Source organism: Rattus norvegicus, chromosome 1, assembly GCF_021556685.1.
Source record: "Rattus norvegicus strain SHRSP/BbbUtx chromosome 1, alternate assembly SHRSP_T2T, whole genome shotgun sequence".
NCBI classification, from domain to species: domain Eukaryota; kingdom Metazoa; phylum Chordata; class Mammalia; order Rodentia; family Muridae; genus Rattus; species Rattus norvegicus.
In genome coordinates, this window is record NC_141534.1 from 251,678,470 (window position 1) to 251,697,519 (window position 19,050).

Sequence of the window (19,050 nt, forward strand, 5' to 3'; positions counted from 1 at the left end):
ATTTTTTAATATTTGAGACTATCATAAAGGGTGCCATTTCCCTAATTTCTTTCTCAGCCTGTTTATCCTTTGAGTAGAAGAAGGCTACTCATTTGTTTGAGTTAATTTTATCTCTAGACATTTTGTTGAAATTTTTTAGCTGGTTAAGAGTTCTTTGGTAGAACTTTTGGGGTCACTTTAGTATACTATCATATCATCTGTAAATAGTCATATTTGACTTCTTCCCTTCCAATTTGTATCGCTTTGACCTCCTTTCTTTGACTGATTGCTATGGCTAAGACTTTGCATACTACATTGAATAAATAGGGAGAGAGTGGGCAGACTCATGTAGTTCCTGATTTTAGTGGAATTGCTTCATGTTACTCTCCATTGATTTTAGTGTTACCTACTGTTTTGCTGTGTGTTGCTTTTACTATGCTTAGTTTGGGCCTTGCATTTCTGATCTTTCCAGGGCTTTTGTCATGAAGGGGTGTTGAATTTTGTCAAATGATTTTTCTGCATGTAATGAAATGATGATGTGGTTCTTATCTTTGAGTTTGTTTATATAGTGGATTACATTGATGGATTTCTGTATATTAAACGATCCCTGCACCCCTGGGATGGAGCTACTTGATCATTATGGATGATCGTTTTGATATGTTCTTGGATTTGGATTGCAAAAATTTATTGTGTATTTGTCAGTCGATATTCATAAGGGAAATTGGTCTGAAGTTCTCTTTCTTTGTTGAGTCTTTGGTTTTGGTTTAAGAGTAGTTGTGGCTTTGTAGAAGAAAACTGATAGTGTCCTGTCTGTTTCTATTTTGTGGAATAGTATAGACAGTATTGGTATGATGTCTTCTATGAAGTCTGATAGAATTCTGCACTATTCTTTTAAATACTTTTTAAAAATTTATTTATTATCTTTATTTAACACTCTAGAATATGTCTGCCTCTGGGTCCACCCTCTGACTGTTCCAATCCCGTATCTCCCCCACTTCAACAAACTCCCTATTTCCACGAGGATTTCCCCACCGCCACCCCATCAGACTTCTTAAATCCTTGAGGTTTCCATTCTCTTGAGGGTTAGGTGCATATTCTCTGACTGAACACGGCCTGAGAAGTCCTCTGCTGTAGATGTGTTGGGAGCCCCATATCAGCTGGTATATGCTGCCTGGTTGGAGGTTCAGTTTATGAGAGCTCTCGGAGGTCCAGGTTAATTGAGACTGCTGGTCTTCCTAAAGGGTTGGCCTCATCCTCAGCCTCTTCTAGATTTCCCTAATTCAACCACAGGGGCTGGTAGCTTCTGTCCATATGTTGGATATGAATATCTACATCTTTCTCTTTCAGCTGCTTGTTGGGTCTTTCAGAGAGCATTCATATTAGGTCCATTTTTGTGAACACTCCATAGCCTCAGTAATACTGTCAGGCCTTGGGGCCTCTCCTTGAGCTGTATCCCAGTTTGGGACACTGATTTTAATAAATGAGGAAGTGGGAAAGTTTCTTGAACTCACTGGAAAAGGAGAAATTTCCTAAATAGAACTCTCATTGCTCATACTCTAAGATCAAGAATTGATAAACGGGACCTCGCAAAATTTGAAAGCTTCTGTAAGGCAAAGGACATAGTCAATAGGGAATATCAGCAGCCGACAGATTAAGGAAAATTATTTCACTAACTTGACCTCTGACAGAGGGCTAATATCCAAAATCCATAAAGAACTCAAAAAGCTAACCATCAAAGAACCAAACAACCCAATGAAAAAATGGGGTATTAAATATTTATAAAGTTACAGTTATTGAGAATGCATGTGTAAATGTTTGAGGTAACAAATATTTCAATTAAACACCCAGTTAAATATACAGTTAAACTTGGGCATGGTGGCTCATGCATATACTTCTCACCTTGGGAAGGTCAAACAGATAAGTAAATAGTTTGAGTTATGTAATGAGATGTTTAAGAATGAAGAAGAGCTTATTTTTGTTATTGTCCCTAGGATAAAGTTCATGTAAAAGACAAAGATCAGCACGTAGCTAATTAGTCAATTATGCAATATTGATTTAGCAGCCACATGATAAAAGCTCTATGCTTCCTGGCAGAGCTATGTCAATAAGGAGAAACTCAATGGATCTGGTCATGTTGCTGGTGCTCACTCTCACCTGTCTTATTCTCCTGTCAATCTGGAGACAGAGTTCTGGGAGAGGAAAGCTCCCCCCAGGCCCTATTCCTCTCCCAATTATTGGCAATATCTTTCAGCTAAATGTGAAGAACATTACCCAATCCTTAACCAGTGTAATATGCTTATGCTCTTCTTTTACCTTGCAAGGAAAGGTGAATATAACTCTTTTAAAAATTTCTTTTCATTTTGAGATTATAATTACATAATTATTATTTTGAGATCATAATATATTCCTCTTTCATTTTCTCTTTCCAAACCCTCCCATACACTCCTACTTTTCTTTTATACAATCCATGGCCATTCTTTTATTAATTGGTACATGCAAATAGGTATATTTATATACATATATTCATAACTATAACCTGTAAAGTCTGTATAATCTTATTTTCATTTACAATTTCAGGACTTGGCCAAATGGCCTTGTAATTGATTAATGATTGTAAAGTTAGAATCCTGTGAAGGTTCATTTCTATCCCCAGAGAAATTGAAGAAAAAACAATTTCTATGGTGAATTAGAGAACTTTGGGTCTTTACATATTAAAATAACATTTGGAAAATTGCAAAAGCTATGTACACTTCTTTTCTTTATTTTATTGCTGTTTCCATATTTTTGCTAAGTCTCTGGAAAAGGGCATATGACACCATCCACCAAATCATGCAGCATTTTAAAGATGTGTATTTATTATCTTTTGGTATTGAAGTTCCCTAAATAACTGATGTTTTATTAAAATAAAATATCCATAGATGAGGCAAAACACAGGAAATAAGAGAACTAAACATATTTGATACTATTCAAATTGACTTTTATTCTGTGCCTGGGACCATGAATGCCTCAGGGTGAAACTGTTCTCTTAGCAGATGCCCATGCTTTGTGCAGCTTTGGTACTACACAGTCTCCACACTTGTAGTAATGATAGAATTAACTTGGGGTCCTCACTATGGATTTTCTCTTTTATTCCTGAAGCTAAGCTGCACAGAAAAGTCCTTACAGGTGTTGCTGAAATCATCATCTGAGCATTGACACTTATTTTAGTATGAGCGAACATGGAATTAGATTGTCCAGGCATCAAGTCATAAAAAAAGAGTACTTTTAAATGTTGAGTACTTTTACATTTTTAAAACAATATTAGTTATTATTATTATTATTATTATTATTATTATTATTATTATTATGTTATTTACCTCCCCAATATTGACTATCATCCCCCTTGCATAGTTCTTCCTCATTCTCCTTCCACTTTGTTTCTGAGAAGGTGCCCCTTATTCATCCCCCTTCCCTGGTGTATAAAGTCTCTGTAGGATTAGGCACATCCTTTCCCACTGAAGCAAGACAAGGTAGTCCTCTCCTATATATGTGCCAGAAGCCTCAGTTCAGGGTTTGTATTCTCTTTAGTTTGTGATTTAGTCCCTGAAAACTCCCAGTGGCCCAGGTTAGTTAACACTCTTTGGCTTCTTATGGGATTGCTATTCCCTTATGTTCCTTCAATCTTCCCACTCTTCCTTACTCTTCCTACAGTCCAATTTTTGACTGTAAACATCTATATCTTTGTCAATCAGTTGCTCTTTGAGCCTCTCATAGGAAAGTCATGCTAAGTTCCTGTCTGCAAGCACAACATTGAATCAGTAACAGTTGCCAGGGTTTGGTGACTGCCCATGGAATGGATCTTTTATTCATGAGCAATTCAGTCCCAAAATGAATTTGGAAAACTTTTGCCTGAAGTACTTACTGAAACACAATCAAGAGACCTGCTGAATATTTTGATGCGGTACTTTGTTGTATTCTAAATATCAAGTGCCTGGGCCATTGTGACATCACTGAAAAGTGACAAGTACCTATTGGTTGCTTTTCAATTTCCAGTTCTCAAAAGTGTATGGTCCTGTATTTACTCTTTACTTTGGCATGAAGCCCACTGTGATATTGCATGGATATGAAGCAGTAAAAGAAGCCTTGATTGATCACGGGGAGGAGTTTGCTGAAAGAGGGAGCTTCCCAGTAGCTGAAAAAATTAATAAAGACCTTGGTAAGTATGCATTTTTATGGGTGAGCTGGGTAGCATTCACACTGAGGAAGAAGATAGACAGCAAAGGCCAGACTTGATCCTGGGGCTCAGACTATGCCTCTCTAGGGTTGTGTTTTCTCCAGTGCCCTCTTTCTTTCTGAGATCACATTGTAGTTTCTATTCCCATTTGTTTAGGAATTATTTTTAGCCATGGAAATAGATGGAAAGAAATAAGACGCTTTACACTCACGACTCTGCGGAATTTGGGCATGGGGAAAAGGAACATTGAGGATCGTGTTCAAGAGGAAGCACGGTGCCTTGTGGAGGAACATGAGGAAAACCAATGGTAAGTAAATTTTTGTGTTTTGAGTTTTCCATCCTGTTAGAGTACAAAGGATCAAAGGATCTACTGGCATTACTTTATCACAGCTTTTATTTTAATTTTCTAATGAGTTCCATTCTTAGCGCGAACATAACTTATTTATTGCTGATCATTTTAGTACAGAAGAGTTGATATTGATAATGGTGGTAGTGACATCATCTACATCTATATATCCCAAACCAGATGATATTTGTTTTCATTTTGTGGACCTACTTTCATCTCCCCAAATTCACTGATGTGGCAATGTGTCTTGAATGCTCGTTTTCATAGTCCTGGGTATTATGAGTCAAAATATAATTTCATTCTTTGGCTATGTAATAGAATTTCATCATGATTTGAAAAATTATCATAATTTCATTTTATTATGTTTTGTATGCTTTAAGAAATTACACATGACAGTACTAATCTTCAAACACAAAGAACTTAATAAAATGACATGTATAAGTAACCTTGAACTGTTTTCATTAACAACATCTCATTTTTGCTAAGTATATTACATATCTGTCTTCTGTTGTGTAAACCATTTCTCTCTGTATTCGCTGTTTTGGCTTAGGTGATGAACAGATCTTCAATTGCTATGTGAATGCTACTCACCCCTGAAATATCTTTCACAGAACAGTCAAGTTATCTGCTTAAATTATGAAGAAACTTGTCTTTAAGTACTTTCTCCAAAATAAAATGAAGACTGAAAATCATATTTTAGTGAAGTTTAAAATTTCTCCAGGATTTTACCTATTAACAAAGATAAAGTGCCCTCTTGGTATATTTTAATAACATATTGCAATTGTTTCACATTCCTCAGGCTCACCCTGTGACCCCACGTTTATCCTGGGCTGTGCTCCTTGCAATGTCATCTGCTCCATTATTTTCCAGAATCGTTTTGATTATAAAGATCAGGATTTTCTTAACTTGATGGAAAAACTCAATGAGAACATGAAGATTTTGAGCAGTCCCTGGACACAGGTGAGTAAAATTCATCTCCTCCTGAAAGCAAACTTGTGACTATTCTTTTTCTCAGGTCAAATTACAAGGGGACTAATAGTGATGTAATGATACACATGACCTGCCTAGAGTAGTATGGATAGGACCTCTGGAAGGGATGTCTACATCCTTTGCTTAACCAACAGATAAACAAAGCACAAATGCCAAGATGGCTCAAGCTACTTAGCTTCCTATGTGATGTTATTTTTAGTCATTGACTTTCAGAGAGCTTTTTCTACAAATTAATCCATTGATTTTTAGAAAGATATTCAGTCACTCATGAAAGAATATTCTTGCATTACTCACAAGTTCTTGTACTGCGAAAAGTTAAGACCTATACATTTCAGTATTTGGCATAAATGCTCAGTGTAGACAGAAAATAATCTGCTAAAGGAAACTTTGGATAATGATACAGGAAGCACTGAAACCATTGGAATATTTGCTGCTTTATTTTGGATCCTCTCTGACATGGGGACAAGAAGAAATGGTGGTATGAATGGTTGTATGGTGTGTAGGTCACTAATGTCGTGACAATCTTTCCATGTGAGGAATTAGCATCTCCTGCTCTCTTTCTATATAGTAGTTATGGACCACAGAGAAGTAAATAAAGGTGTATAATTTTTGTCAAAGCAGCTTTAGAGACCCACACAATTCTATGCTTTCACTTCATCTCAGAGATTGGCTGATTGAAAAGCTTTCTGCAGTAAATTATTTACCCTATTTTCTTAACATATACTGGCATCCAGAATGTATGGATTACATTACTTTATATCATATAATATTTAAACTTTGCAGGTAAAATTGAATTATTACTGAATGTGGAAAAATTCACTATGAACCAGAATTATATGAGCAGGATTTTCTTCCTCAATTCTTCTACTAGCATAGAGTTTATATATAATATTATTATACTAAAATGGAGCAACTCTTTTTCAAGGTGAACCTAAGCCATATATGTAATTATAAATCCCAATGAGAATTGCTAGATTATAGTATGTATGTATTTCTTTACTATCCCTTATGCATTTAATAAATCCTTGGTGTTTTTCCATGTAGTTTTGCAGTTTTTTCCCTGTTTTAATTGATTATTGTCCGGGAAGTCATACGACATTAGCTAAAAATGTGTATCATATTAGAAACTACCTTCTGAAGAAAATAAAAGAGCATCAAGAATCACTGGATGTTACAAATCCTCAGGACTTTATTGATTATTACCTAATTAAGTGGAAGCAGGTAAAGCATTGATATATATATTCATTCATTTCATTTTTCAAGTAAATTCACAGTCACTGAAAACTTATTTGCCAGAGCTTTGAAAAGCCTCGGTTCAGTGTCATTTGAAAACCAACTTGAATAGTTATTGAGCCATGAAAGTACAATATGGATTCAGGAACACATAAGGGGAATTGGTTAATCAGAACACATTGACAGTTATTTCACCACAAAAAGTAACATAACTGAGGAAAAAGACAACATGAAGTGCAGCAGAGATGTAAACCGACTCAAATCATGTGATAAAGTATAAGAAATTGGGAATAAATAAGCTTTGTATTTTTTTCCACTGCTTTTCCAAATTCATGCCATCATGGGATTTTCATTTATTATTTATTTAATATATTATGTAAGAAAACTATTCATATATAATTATCATTTTGTGCCTTAAGCATTTTCTGAAATAGGAAAGAGATTTTAATTTTATTTATTTCAATTTTTGGTTTTGTTTTATTCTTTAAATTTTTTTAAGGTTTTTTTCATTTTTATTAACTTGAGTATTTCTTATTTACGTTTCGATTGTTATTCCCCTTCCCGGTTTCTGGGCCAACATCCACCTAACCACTTCCCCTCCCCTTCTCTATGGGTGTTCCCCTCCCCATCCTCCCCCCATTACCACCCTCCCCCCAACAATCACGATCACTGGGGGTTCAGTCTTGGTAGGACCAAGGGCTTCCCATTCCACTGGTGCTCTTACTAGGCAATTCATTGGTACCTATGCAGTTGGAGTCCAGGATCAGTCCATGTATAATCTTTGGGTATTGGCTTAGTCCCTAGAAGCTCTGATTGGTTGGCATTGTTGTTCTTGTGGTCTCAAGCACCTTCAAGCTCTAAAATTCCTTTCTCTGATTCTTTCAACATGGGTTCCGTTCTCATTTCAGTGGTGTAATGATGGCATTCACCTATGTATTTGCTGTATTCTGGCTGTATCTCTCAGGAGATCTACATCCGGTTCCTGTCGGACTGCACTTCTTTGCTTCATCCATCTTATCTAGTTTGGTGGCTGTATATGTATGGACCACATGTAGGGCAGGCTCTCAATGAGTGTTCCTTCTGCCTCTGTTCTAAACTTTGCCTCCCTATTCCCTTCCAAGGGTATTCTTGTTCCCCTTTTAAAGAAGGAGTGAAGCATTCGCATTTTGGTCATCCTTGAGTTTCATGTGTTCTGTGCATCTAGGGTAATTTGAGCATTTGGGCTAATAGCCACTTATCAATGAGTCCATGTGTGTTTTAATGTGATTGGGTAACCTCACTCAGGAGAATATTTTCCAGTTCCATCCATTTGCCTATGAATTTCATAAAGTCACTGTTTTTTTGTTTAGTTTTTTTTTATTATTAACTTGCGTGTTTCTTATTTACATTTCGAGTGTTATTCCCTTTCCCGGTTTCCGGGCAAACATTTCCCCTAATCCCTCCCACTCCCCTCTGTATGGATGTTCATCTCCCCATCCTCCCCTCATTGCCGCCCTCCCCCCAACAATCTAGTTCACTGGGGGTTCAGTCTTAGCAGGACCCAGGGCTTCCCCTTCCACTGGTAATCTTACTGGGATATTCATTGCTCCCTATGTGGTCAGAGTCCAGAATCAGTCCATGTATAGTCTTTAGGAAGTGGCTTAGTCCCTGGAAGTTCTGGTTGCCTGGCATTCTTGTTCATAAGGGGTCTGGAGCCCTTTCGAGCTCTTCCAGTTTTTTTCTCTGATTCCTTCAATGGGGTCCTATTCTCAGTTCAGTGGTTTGCTGCTGGCATTCGCCTCTGTATTTGGTGTATTCTGGCTGTGTCTCTCAGGAGAGATATACATCCGGTTCCTGTCAGCCTGCCCTTCTTTATTTCATCCATTTTGTCTAATTGGATGGCTATATGTATGGGCCACATGTGGGGCAGGCTCTGAATGGGTGTCCTTTCTGAGTCTATTTTAATCTTTTCCTCTCTATTCCCTGCCAAGGGTATTCTAGTTCCCCTTTTAAAGAGGAGTGAAGCATTCACATTTTGATCATCCCTCTTGAGTTTCATTTGTTCTAGGCATCTAGGGTAATTCAAGCATTTGGGCTAATAGCCACTAATCAATGAGTACATACCATGTGTGTTTTTCTGTGATTGGGTTACCTCACTCAGGATGGTATTTTCCAGTTCCAAACATTTGCCTATGAATTTCATAAAGTCATTGTTTTTGATAGCTGAGTAATATACCATTGTGTAGATGTACCACATTTTCTGTATCCATTCCTCTGTTGAAGGGCATCTGGGTTCTTTCCAGCTTCTGGCTATTATAAATAAGGCTGCAATGAACATAGTGGAGCACATGTCTTTTTTATATGTTGGGGCATCATTTGGGTATATGCCCAAGAGAGGTATAGCTGGATCCTCAGGCAGTTCAATGTCCAATTTTCTGAGGAACCTCCAGACTGATTACCAGAATGGTTGTACCAGTCTGCAATCCCACCAACAATGGAGGAGTGTTCCTTTTTCTCTGCATCCTCACCAGCATTTGCTGTCACCTGAGTTTTTGTTCTTAGCCATTCTCACTGGTGTGAGGTGAAATCTCAGGGTTGTTTTGATTTGCATTTCCCTTATGACTAAAGATGTTGAACATTTCTTTAGGTGTTTCTCAGGTATTCGGCATTCCTCAGCTGTGAATTCTTTGTTTAGCTCTGAACCCCATTTTTTAAATAGGGTTATTTGTCTCCCTGCGGTCTAACTTGTTGAGTTCTTTGCATATTTTGGATATAAGGCCTCTATCTGTTGTAGGATTGGTAAATATCTTTTCCCAATCTGTTGATTGTCGTTTTGTCCTAACCACAGTGTCCTTTGCCTTACAGAAGCATTGCAGTTTTATGAGATCCCATTTGTCGATTCTTGATCTTAGAGCATAAGCCATTGATGTTTTGTTCAGGAAATTTTTTCCAGTGCCCATGTGTTCCAGACGCTTCCCTAGTTTTTCTTCTATTACTTTGAGTGTGTCTGGTTTGATGTGGAGGTCCTTGATCCACTTCGACTTAAGCTTTGTACAGGGTGATAAGCATGGATCGATCTGCATTCTTCTACATGTTGACCTCCAGTTGAACCAGCACCATTTGCTGAAAATGCTATCTTTTTTCCATTGGATGTTTTTGGATCCTTATCAAAAATCAAGTGCCCATAGGTGTGTGGGTTCATTTCTGGGTCTTCAATTCTGTTCCATTGGTCTATCTGTCTGTCTCTGTACCAATACCATGCAGTTCTTATCACTATTGCTCTGTAATACTGCTTGAGTTCAGGGATAGTGATTCCCCCTGAAGTCCTTTTATTGTTGAGGATAATTTTAGCTATCCTTTTGTTATTCCAGATGAATTTGCAAATTGTTCTGTCTAACTCTTTGAAGAATTGGATTGGTATTTTGATGGGGATTGCATTGAATCTGTAGATCGCTTTTGGTAAAGTGGCCATTTTTACTATATTAATCCGGCAAATCCATGAGCATGGGAGATCTTTCCATCTTCTGAGTTCTTCTTCAATTTCTTTCTTCAGAGTCTTGATGTTCTTATTGTACAGATCTTTTACTTGCTTGGTTAAAGTCACACCGAGGTACTTTGTATTATATGGGTCTATAATGAAGTGTGTCGTTTCCCTAATTTCTTTCTCGGCTTGTTTCTCTTTTGTGTAGAGGAAGGCTACTGATTTATTTGAGTTAATTTTATACCAAGCCACTTGGCTGAAGTTGTTTTTCAGCTTTAGTAGTGCTCTGGTGGAACTTTTGGGACCACTTAAATATGCTATCACATCATCTGCAAATAGTGATATTTTGACTTCTTCTTTTCCAATCTGTATCCCCTTGATCTCCATTTGTTTTCTGATTGCTCTGTCTAGAACTTCAAGAACTATATTGAATAAGTAGGGAGAGAGTGGGCAGCCTTGTCTAGTCCCTGATTTTAGTGGGATTGCTTCAAGTTTCTCTCCATTTAGTTTAATGTTAGCAACTAGTTTGCTGTATATGGCTTTTACTATGTTTAGGTATGGGCCTTGAATTCCTATTCTTTCCAGGACTTTTATCATGAAGGGGTGTTGAATTTTGTCAAATGCTTTCTCAGCATCTAATGAAATGATCATGTGGTTTTGTTCTTTGAGTTTGTTTATATAATAGAACACCTTAATTGTTTTCCATTATTAAACCATACCTGCATGCCTGGGATGAAGCCTACTTGATCATGGTGGATGATTGTTTTGATGTGCTCTTGGATTCAGTTTGCCAGAATTTTATTGAGTATTTTTGCATCGATATTCATAAGGGAAATTGGTCTGAAGTTCTCATTCTTTGTTTGGTCTTTGTGTGGTTTAGGTATAAGAGTAATTGTGGCTTCATAGAAGGAATTGGGTAGTGCTCCATCTGTTTCAACTTTGTGGAATAGTTTGGATAATATTGGTATGAGGTCTTCTATGAAGCTCTGATACAATTCTGCACTAAACCTGTCTGGACCTCGGCTCTTTTTGGTTGGGAGACCTTTAATGACTGCTTCTATTTTGTTAGGAATTATGGGATTGTTTAAATGGTTTATCTGTTCCTGATTTAACTTCGGTACCTGGTATCTGTCTAGGAACTTGTCCATTTCTTGCAGATTTTCAAGTTTTGTTGAATATAGGGTTTTATAGTAAGATCTGATGATTTTTTGAATTTCCTCTGAATCTGTAGTTATGACTCCCTTTTCATTTCTGACTTTGTTAATTTGGACACACTCTCTGTTTCCTCTCGTTAGTCTGGCTAAGGGTTTATCTATCTGGTTGATTTTCTCAAAGAACCAACTTTTGGTTCTGTTGATTCTTTGTATGGTCCTTTTTGTTTCTACTTGGTTGATTTCAGCTCTGTGTTTGATTATTTCCTGCCTTCTACTCCTCCTGGGTGTATTTGCTTCTTTTTGTTCTAGAGCTTTTAGGTGTGCTGTCAAGCTGGTGACATATGCTCTTTCCTGTTACTTTCTTTAGGCACTCAGACCTATGAGTTTTCCTCTTAGCACAGCTTTCATTTTGTCCCATAAGTTTGGGTATGTTGTACCTTCATTTTCATTAAATTCTAAAAATTCTTTAATTTCTTTCTTTATTTCTTCTTGACCAGGTTATCATTGAGTAGAGCATTGTTCAATTTCCACGTATATGTGGGCATTCTTCCCTTATTGTTATTGAAGACCAGTTTTGGGCCGTGGTGGTCCGATAGCACGTATGGGCTTATTTCTATCTTTCTGTCCCTGTTGAGGCCCGTTTTTTGACCAATTATATTGTCAATTTTGGAGAAAATACCCTGAGGTGCTGAGAAGAAGGTATATCCTTTTGCTTTAGGACAGAATGTACTATAAATATCTGTTAAGTCCATTTGGCTCATGGCTTCTCTTAGTCTGTCTATGTCTTTGTTTAATTTCTGTTGCCATGATCTGTCCATTGATGAGAGTGGGGTGTTGAAATCTCCTACTATTTTTGTGTGATGTGCAATATGTGTTTTGAGTTTTAGTAAGGTTTCTTTTACGTATGTAGGTGCCCTTGTATTTGGGGCATAGATATTTAGGATTGAGAGTTCATCTTGGTGCATTTTTCCTTTGATGAATATGAAGTGTTCTTCCTTATCTTTTTTGATGACTTTTAGTTGAAAATTGATTTTATTTGATATTAGAATGGCTACTCCAGTTTGCTTCTTCCAACCATTTGCTTGGAAAGTTGTTTTCCAGGCTTTCACTGTGAGGTAGTGTCTGTCTTTGTCTCTGAGGTGTGTTTCCTGTAGGCAGCAGAATGCAGGGACCTTGTTGTGTATCCAGTTAGTTAATCTATGTCTTTTTATTGGGGAGTTGAGGCCATTGATGTTGAGAGATACTAAGGAATAGTGATTATTTCTTCCTGTTACATTCGTATTTGGATATGAGGTTATGTTTGTGTGATTTTCTTCTCTTTGTTTTGTTGCCAAGACGATTAGTTTCTCAGTTTTTCTAGGGTATACCTTGCCTCCTTATTTTGGGCTTTACCACTTATTATCCTTTGTAAGGCTGGATTTGTAGAAAGATATTGTGTAAATTTGGTTTTGTCATTGAATATCTTGGTTTCTCCATCTATTTTTTATTGAGAGTTTTGCTGGATACGGTAACCTGTGCTGGCATTTGTGTTCTTTTAGGATCTGTATGACATCAGTCCAGGATCTTCTGGCCTTCATAGTGTCTGGTGAGAAGTCTGGTGTGATTCTGATTGGTCTGCCTTTATATGTTATTTGACCTTTTTCCCTTACAGCTTTTAATATTCTTTCTTTGTTTTGTGCATTTTGTGTTTTGACTATTATGTGATAGGAGTATTTTCTTTTCTGGTCCAATCTATTTGGAGTTCTGTAGTCTTCTTGTATGTTGATGGGCATCTCTTTCTTTAGGTTAGGGAAGTTTTCTTCTATGATTTTGTTGAAGATATTTACTGCTCCTTTGAGCTGGGAGTCTTCACTCCCTTTTATACCTATTATCCTTAGGTTTGATCTTCCCATTGTGTCCTCGATTTCCTGTATGTTTTGGACCAGTAGCTTTTTCCATTTTACGTTATCTTTGAACGTTGTGTCAATGATTTCTATGGAATCTTTTGCTCCTGAGATTCTCTCTTCTATCTCTTGTATTCTGTTTGTGGTGCTTTTATCTATGGCTCCTTGTCTCTTTGTTTGGTTTTCTATATCCAGTGTTGTTTCCCTTTGTGCTTTCTTTATTTCTTCTATTTCCGATTTTAATTCCTTCGCCTGTTTGATTGTGTTTTCCCGGAATTCTTTCAGGGATTTTTGTGATTCCTCTCTATATGCTTCTACTTGTTTATTTATGTTTTCCTCTGTTTCTCTAAGGGAGTTCTTCATGTCTTTCTTGAAGTCCTCCATCATCATGATCAAATGTGATTTTGAATCTAGATCTTGCTTTTCTGGTGTGTTTGGATATTCAGTGTTTGCTTTGGTGGGAGAATTGGGCTCCGATGATGCCAGGTAGTCTTGTTTTCTGTTACTTGTGTTCCTGTGCTTGCCTCTCACCGTCAGGTTTTCTCTGGTGTTACCTCGTTATGCCATTTCTGAGAGTGGCTAGACCGCCCTATGTGCCTGTGTGTCAGGAGTGTTGTAGACCTGTTTTCCTGTTTTCTTTCAGCCAGTTATGGGAACAGAGTGTTCTGCTTTTGGGCGTGTAGTCTTTCATGTCTACTGGTCTACAGCTGTTCCTGTGGCCTGTGTCCTGAGTCCACCAGGCAGGTTTCTTGGAGCAGAAAAGTTGGTCTTACTTGTGGTCCCCTGCCTCGAGTTGCTTGTTGGGGGCTGCTTTTGAGCTCTCTGTGAGGGCAGCAACCAGGAGGGCCTGCGCAGCCTTTTCCTCAGGCCCCGTGCACTGGGGTCACAGATGGCTTTAGGTGTTTTCCTCTGGAGTCAGAAATGTGACAGAATGTAGTCTCTTCTGGCTTCCCAGGCGCGTCTGCTCTTCTGAAAGTTTAGTTCTCCCTCCCATGGGATTTGGGTGCAGAGAACTGTTGACCAGTTACCTTCAGGTCCGGCTGGTGTCTGGACTGCAGGGAATCTGCCATTCGAGTGCCTCTATCTTCTGGTTCCCAGAGGCCGTATACAGTTTCCTCTTGTGCCAGGGATGTGGGCAGGAATGGACAGTATTCATGGTTTCTCCCACCCTGCAATCTCAGGAGTCCCCACCTGTCCAGGTTGTGAGCTCTCTCTCCCAAGGGGTTTGGGAGCATTGAACTCTGGGCAGGAATCAGTGGGGTTAGGGCTCCAGCTAAGAACCGGAAGTGTCCAGTCCCAGAGGAATTTTGCCTCTGTGTGTCCTGAGTCCACCAGGCATGCCGCTTGGAGCAGAAAAGTTGGTCTTACCTGTGGTCCCTCGGCTGAAGTTGCTCATGGGGGGCTGCTTTTGAGCTCTCTGTGAGGGCGGCAACCAGGAGGGCCTGTGCTGCCTTTTCCCGGGGCCCCTGTGCACCAGGATCCCAGATCGAATTTGGTGTTTTCCTCTGGAGTAAGAAATGTGGGCAGAGTATAATCTCTTCTGGCTTCCCATCCATGTCTGTCCCTCTGAAGGTTTAACTCTCCCTCCCAAGGGATTTGAGTTCAGGGAACTTTTGATCGGGTCCCTTCAGTTCTAGGCAGTGTCTGGACTGCAGGGGACTTCATTAATGTTTTTTACAGTCCAGTTTTTATCTCCCTCTCAGTCTGCCTTCTGATTGTTCTTCATCCTATATTTCAGCAGTGCCCCTGTCTCCAATAATTTGTCCCCAACAGTATCATGTCATTAGATATTCACTCACCCTGGAGCCTCAATGCTCTCAAGGGTTAGGTGTATCTTCTCTCCCTGAGGCTAGACCAGGTATTCCTCTCCTGTATATGCATTGGGGGCCTCAAATATGCTGGTGTATGCTGCCTTGTTGGTGGCACAAGGAAGACCTTGGGAGTCTAGGAAGACTGCTCGTCCTCCTATGGGGTTCCCCTCCTCCTCCTCACTTTTTTCCAACTTTTCCCTAATCGACCACAGGGTCCACAGCTTCTGTACTTCAGTATCCTGTAAGTATTTCCATCTGACTCTTTCAGCTGCTTCCTTAGCCTCTCAGACAGCAGCCATGCTAGGCTCCTGTTTGCAAATGCACCATAGTATCAGTAATAGTGTTAGGCCTTGGTGCTACCCTTGAGCTGGATCCCAATTTGGGCCTGTAACTGGACCTCCTTTCACTCAGTCTCTTCTCCATTTTTGTCCCTGCAGTTCTTTCAGACAGGAACAATTCTGGGTCAGAGTCTTTGACTGCGGGATGGCAACCCAATCCCTTCACTTGACATTCTGTCTTTCTACCTGAGGTGGACTCTACCTGTCCCCTCTCCAACTGTAGGGCATTTCCTTTTTTAAAATTTTTTACTTGTTCTTTTATTTATTTACATTTCAAATGTTATCCTCCTTCTCAGTTTACCCTATTCCCCTGTATGAGGTAACTTCCCCACCCACTGATTCACTCCCAACTCACTGCCTTAGCATTCCCCTACACTGGGATATCAACCCTTCATAGGACTAAGGGCCTCCCCTCCCATGAATGCCAGATAACTCTGTCCTCTGCTACATATGCAGCTGGAGCCCTGGGTCCTTCTATGTGCCTTCTTTCATTGGTGGTTTAGTCCCTGGGAGCTCTGGACTGTCTAGTTGGATGATATTGTTATTTTTACTATGGGCTTGCAACCCCCCTCAGTTACCTCAGTCCTTTCTCAAACTCCCATGTGTGTCAGTATATGGTGGTCTGTCATTCAGTCTCTTCTCCATTCTTTATCCTCTGTTCAATTTCCTGTTCTTCTGAACATCTCCCCTGTCTCCTTCCAAACCTGAGCCTGGCCCCCTGTTTTTCCTCTCCCCCTCCACTATTCCTTTCATGTTCCTCTAACACTAAACCTCCTGTGATTACTTTGCTCCCCTTTTTAAGTAGGACCGAAACATCCATACTTCAGTCTTCTTTCTTCTTGAGCTTCAATGGTCTCTGAGTTGTGTTGTTGGTATTCTGAGATTTTGTCCCAATATCCACTTGTCAATGAATACATACCCTGTGTGTTCTTTTGTGACTGTGTTAACTCACCCAGGATGATGTTTTCTAGTTCTGTGAATTTCATGAAATCATTATTTTTAATGGCTCTGTAGTACTCCATTGTGTAAATGTACCACATTTTCTGTATCAATTTTTCTGTTGAGGGACATTTGGGTTGTTTCCATTCTCTGGCTATTATAAATAAGGCTGCTATGATCATAGTGGAGCATGTGTCCTTGTTATATTGGAGCATCTTTCCGGTATATACCCATGAGTGTATAGCTGTGTCCTCAGGTAGTTCTATGTCCAATATTCTGAGGGCATTTCTTTTGGAGTCCCTCCCTTTTTGTCCTGAGAATCTCTCACCTCCCAGATCTCTGGTACATTCTAGAGGGTTCCCGTACAACCCATCTTCCAAGGTTGCCTGTTTCCATTTTTTTATTTGACCCTCAGGGCTTTAGTCCTGTTTTCCCCCAATACAAGATAATGTTTCTTCTTTTGCCACCTCAGCTTCTTTCCCAGACTGGTCTCTTCTTCCATCTGCTCTCCCGCCCACCATGATTGCTTTCTTCTCTCTGCCATGTGGATTGAAGCATGCTCAGTTGTGCCCTTTGGCTTGTTAGTTTCTTGAATTCTACGACTGTATCCTGGGAATTCTGTACTTTTTGGCTAATATGCATATATTAGTGAGTACATGCCATGCATGTCCTTTTGGGTCTGAGTTACCTCACTCAGGTTGCCATTGTTGTTAATAGGTAAATAATATTTCATTGTGCAAATGAACCATGTTTTCCTAACACATTCTTCCTTTGGGGGACATATGGGCTGTTTATAACTTCTGTTTGTCACACAGAAGGCCACTATGAACATAGGGGAAGACACACCCTGTGGCATGGTGGCACATCTTCTGCGGGTATGCTGGGTCTTCAGGTAGATATATTTCCAATTTTCTGAGGAACCTGCAAGTTTATTTCCAGAGTGGTTGTGCCAGTTTGCAATCCTACCATCAATGGAGGAAGGATCCTTTTCTCCACATCCTTGCCAACATGTGCTGACACCTGAATTATTTATTTTAGCCATTCTGATTGGTGTACTGTGGAATCTCAGGGCCATTTTGATTTGCATTTTTCTGATCACTGAGGACTTTGATCATTTCTTTAAGTGATTCTCAGGCATTCGAGATTCCTCTTTTTTGAATTCTCTGTTAAGTTTTATACCTCATTTTTGATTGTTTTTTGGGGTTTCTTTTTGTTTTTTTTTTTTGTTTTTGGTTTTTTAGTGGTTAGCTTTTGAGATTTTTTTTTTTTGTACTTTCAATACTAACCCCTATCAGATGTCAAGTTACTGAAGATTTTTTTCAATCTGTTGTATTTCAATTTGTCCTAATGACAATGTCCTTGTCTTACAGAACTTTTCAGTTTCATGAGGTCCCATTTATCAATTCTTTATTTTAGAGCCTGAGCCATTGTAGCCATTCTATTTAGGAAATAGTCTCCTGTGCACATGAGTTCCATGCTCTTTCCAAATTTCCATTTTGTTACATTGTACATTCAAAGTATCTTGTTTTAGGGTTGAGTTGCTTGACTCACTTGGACTTGAGCTTGTGTAATGTGACAAATATTGGTTATTTTTGTCTTCTTTGTCAAAGATCAAGTGTCTGTAAGTTTGTATTGGTACAGGGACAGAAACACTGGTCAACAGAATAGAATTCAAGACCCAGAAATAAAATTATAAACTTACAGACACTTGATCTTTGACAAAGAAGACAAAAAATATACAATGGAAAACAGACAACTCCTTCAAAAACTAGTGTTGGTCTAACTGGCAGACTGTATGTAGAAAAAAGAAAATAAAAATCAATATTTGTTGGGATATTACTGGGGATTGCATCGAATCTATTGATTGCTTTGGTAGTGTTATTTTGTTAATTCTACCAATTCATGATCATAGGAGATCTCTCCATTTTCTGAGATCTTCTTGATTTCTTTCTTGAGAGTTTGTTTGTTTACTTATTCATTCATTCATTCATTATTTATTTATTTATTTTTACACTCCAGATTTTATTCCCCTTGTGATCCACTCCCTGGGAGTTCTACATCCAATACCTGCTCCCTGCTTCCCGATACTCCCCACCCACCAGTTTCAAGAAAGATGTCACCATCGTACCCATCCCAACAGACCTTTAAACTTCCTAGGGCTTCCAGTCCCTTAAGGGTTTGATGCATCTTCTCTGACTTAACCCAGACCTGGGAGTCCTCTTCTGTATATGTGTTGGAGGTCTCATCTCAGTTGGTGTATGCTGCCTGGTTGGTGATTCAGTGTCTCATCTCAGGGTCCCAAGTTAATTGAGGCTGCTGGTCCTCTTACAGGGTTGCCCTCCTCTTTAGCTTCCTACAGCTCTTCCCTAATTCAACTGGAGGGTAAGCAGTTTTTTCATTGGTTGGGTACTCATATCAGCACCTGACTCTTTCAGCTGTTTGTTGGGTCTTTTGGAGAGAAGTCATGGTAGGTCCCTTTTTGTGAACACCCCATAGGGTCAGTAATGGTGTCAGGTCTTGGGCTTCCCCTTGAGCTGGACCCCAATTTGGGCCTGTCACTGGACTTTCTTTTCCTCAGGCTCTTCTCCATTTTCATCCTTGCATTGCTGTTAGACAGGAAGAATTATGGGTCAGAGTTTTGGCTGTGTGATAGCAACCCCATCTCTCATTTAATGACCTGTCTTTCTGCTGGTGGCGAATTCAA

General features: G+C 39.1%; 1 pseudogene across 1 annotated transcript in view; it reads left to right on the top strand.

Annotated features, from left to right (window-relative positions):
- The window catches only part of Cyp2c6-ps2 (cytochrome P450, family 2, subfamily C, polypeptide 6, pseudogene 2), a 52,151-nt pseudogene that overhangs the window by 12,798 nt on the left and 20,303 nt on the right, over window positions 1-19,050 (top strand). The window contains exons 2-5 of the transcript XR_015653311.1: window positions 4,012-4,174; window positions 4,349-4,499; window positions 5,338-5,498; window positions 6,573-6,749. The product of XR_015653311.1 is annotated as a cytochrome P450, family 2, subfamily C, polypeptide 6, pseudogene 2 (transcript). The remainder of the gene's footprint in view (window positions 1-4,011; window positions 4,175-4,348; window positions 4,500-5,337; window positions 5,499-6,572; window positions 6,750-19,050) is intronic.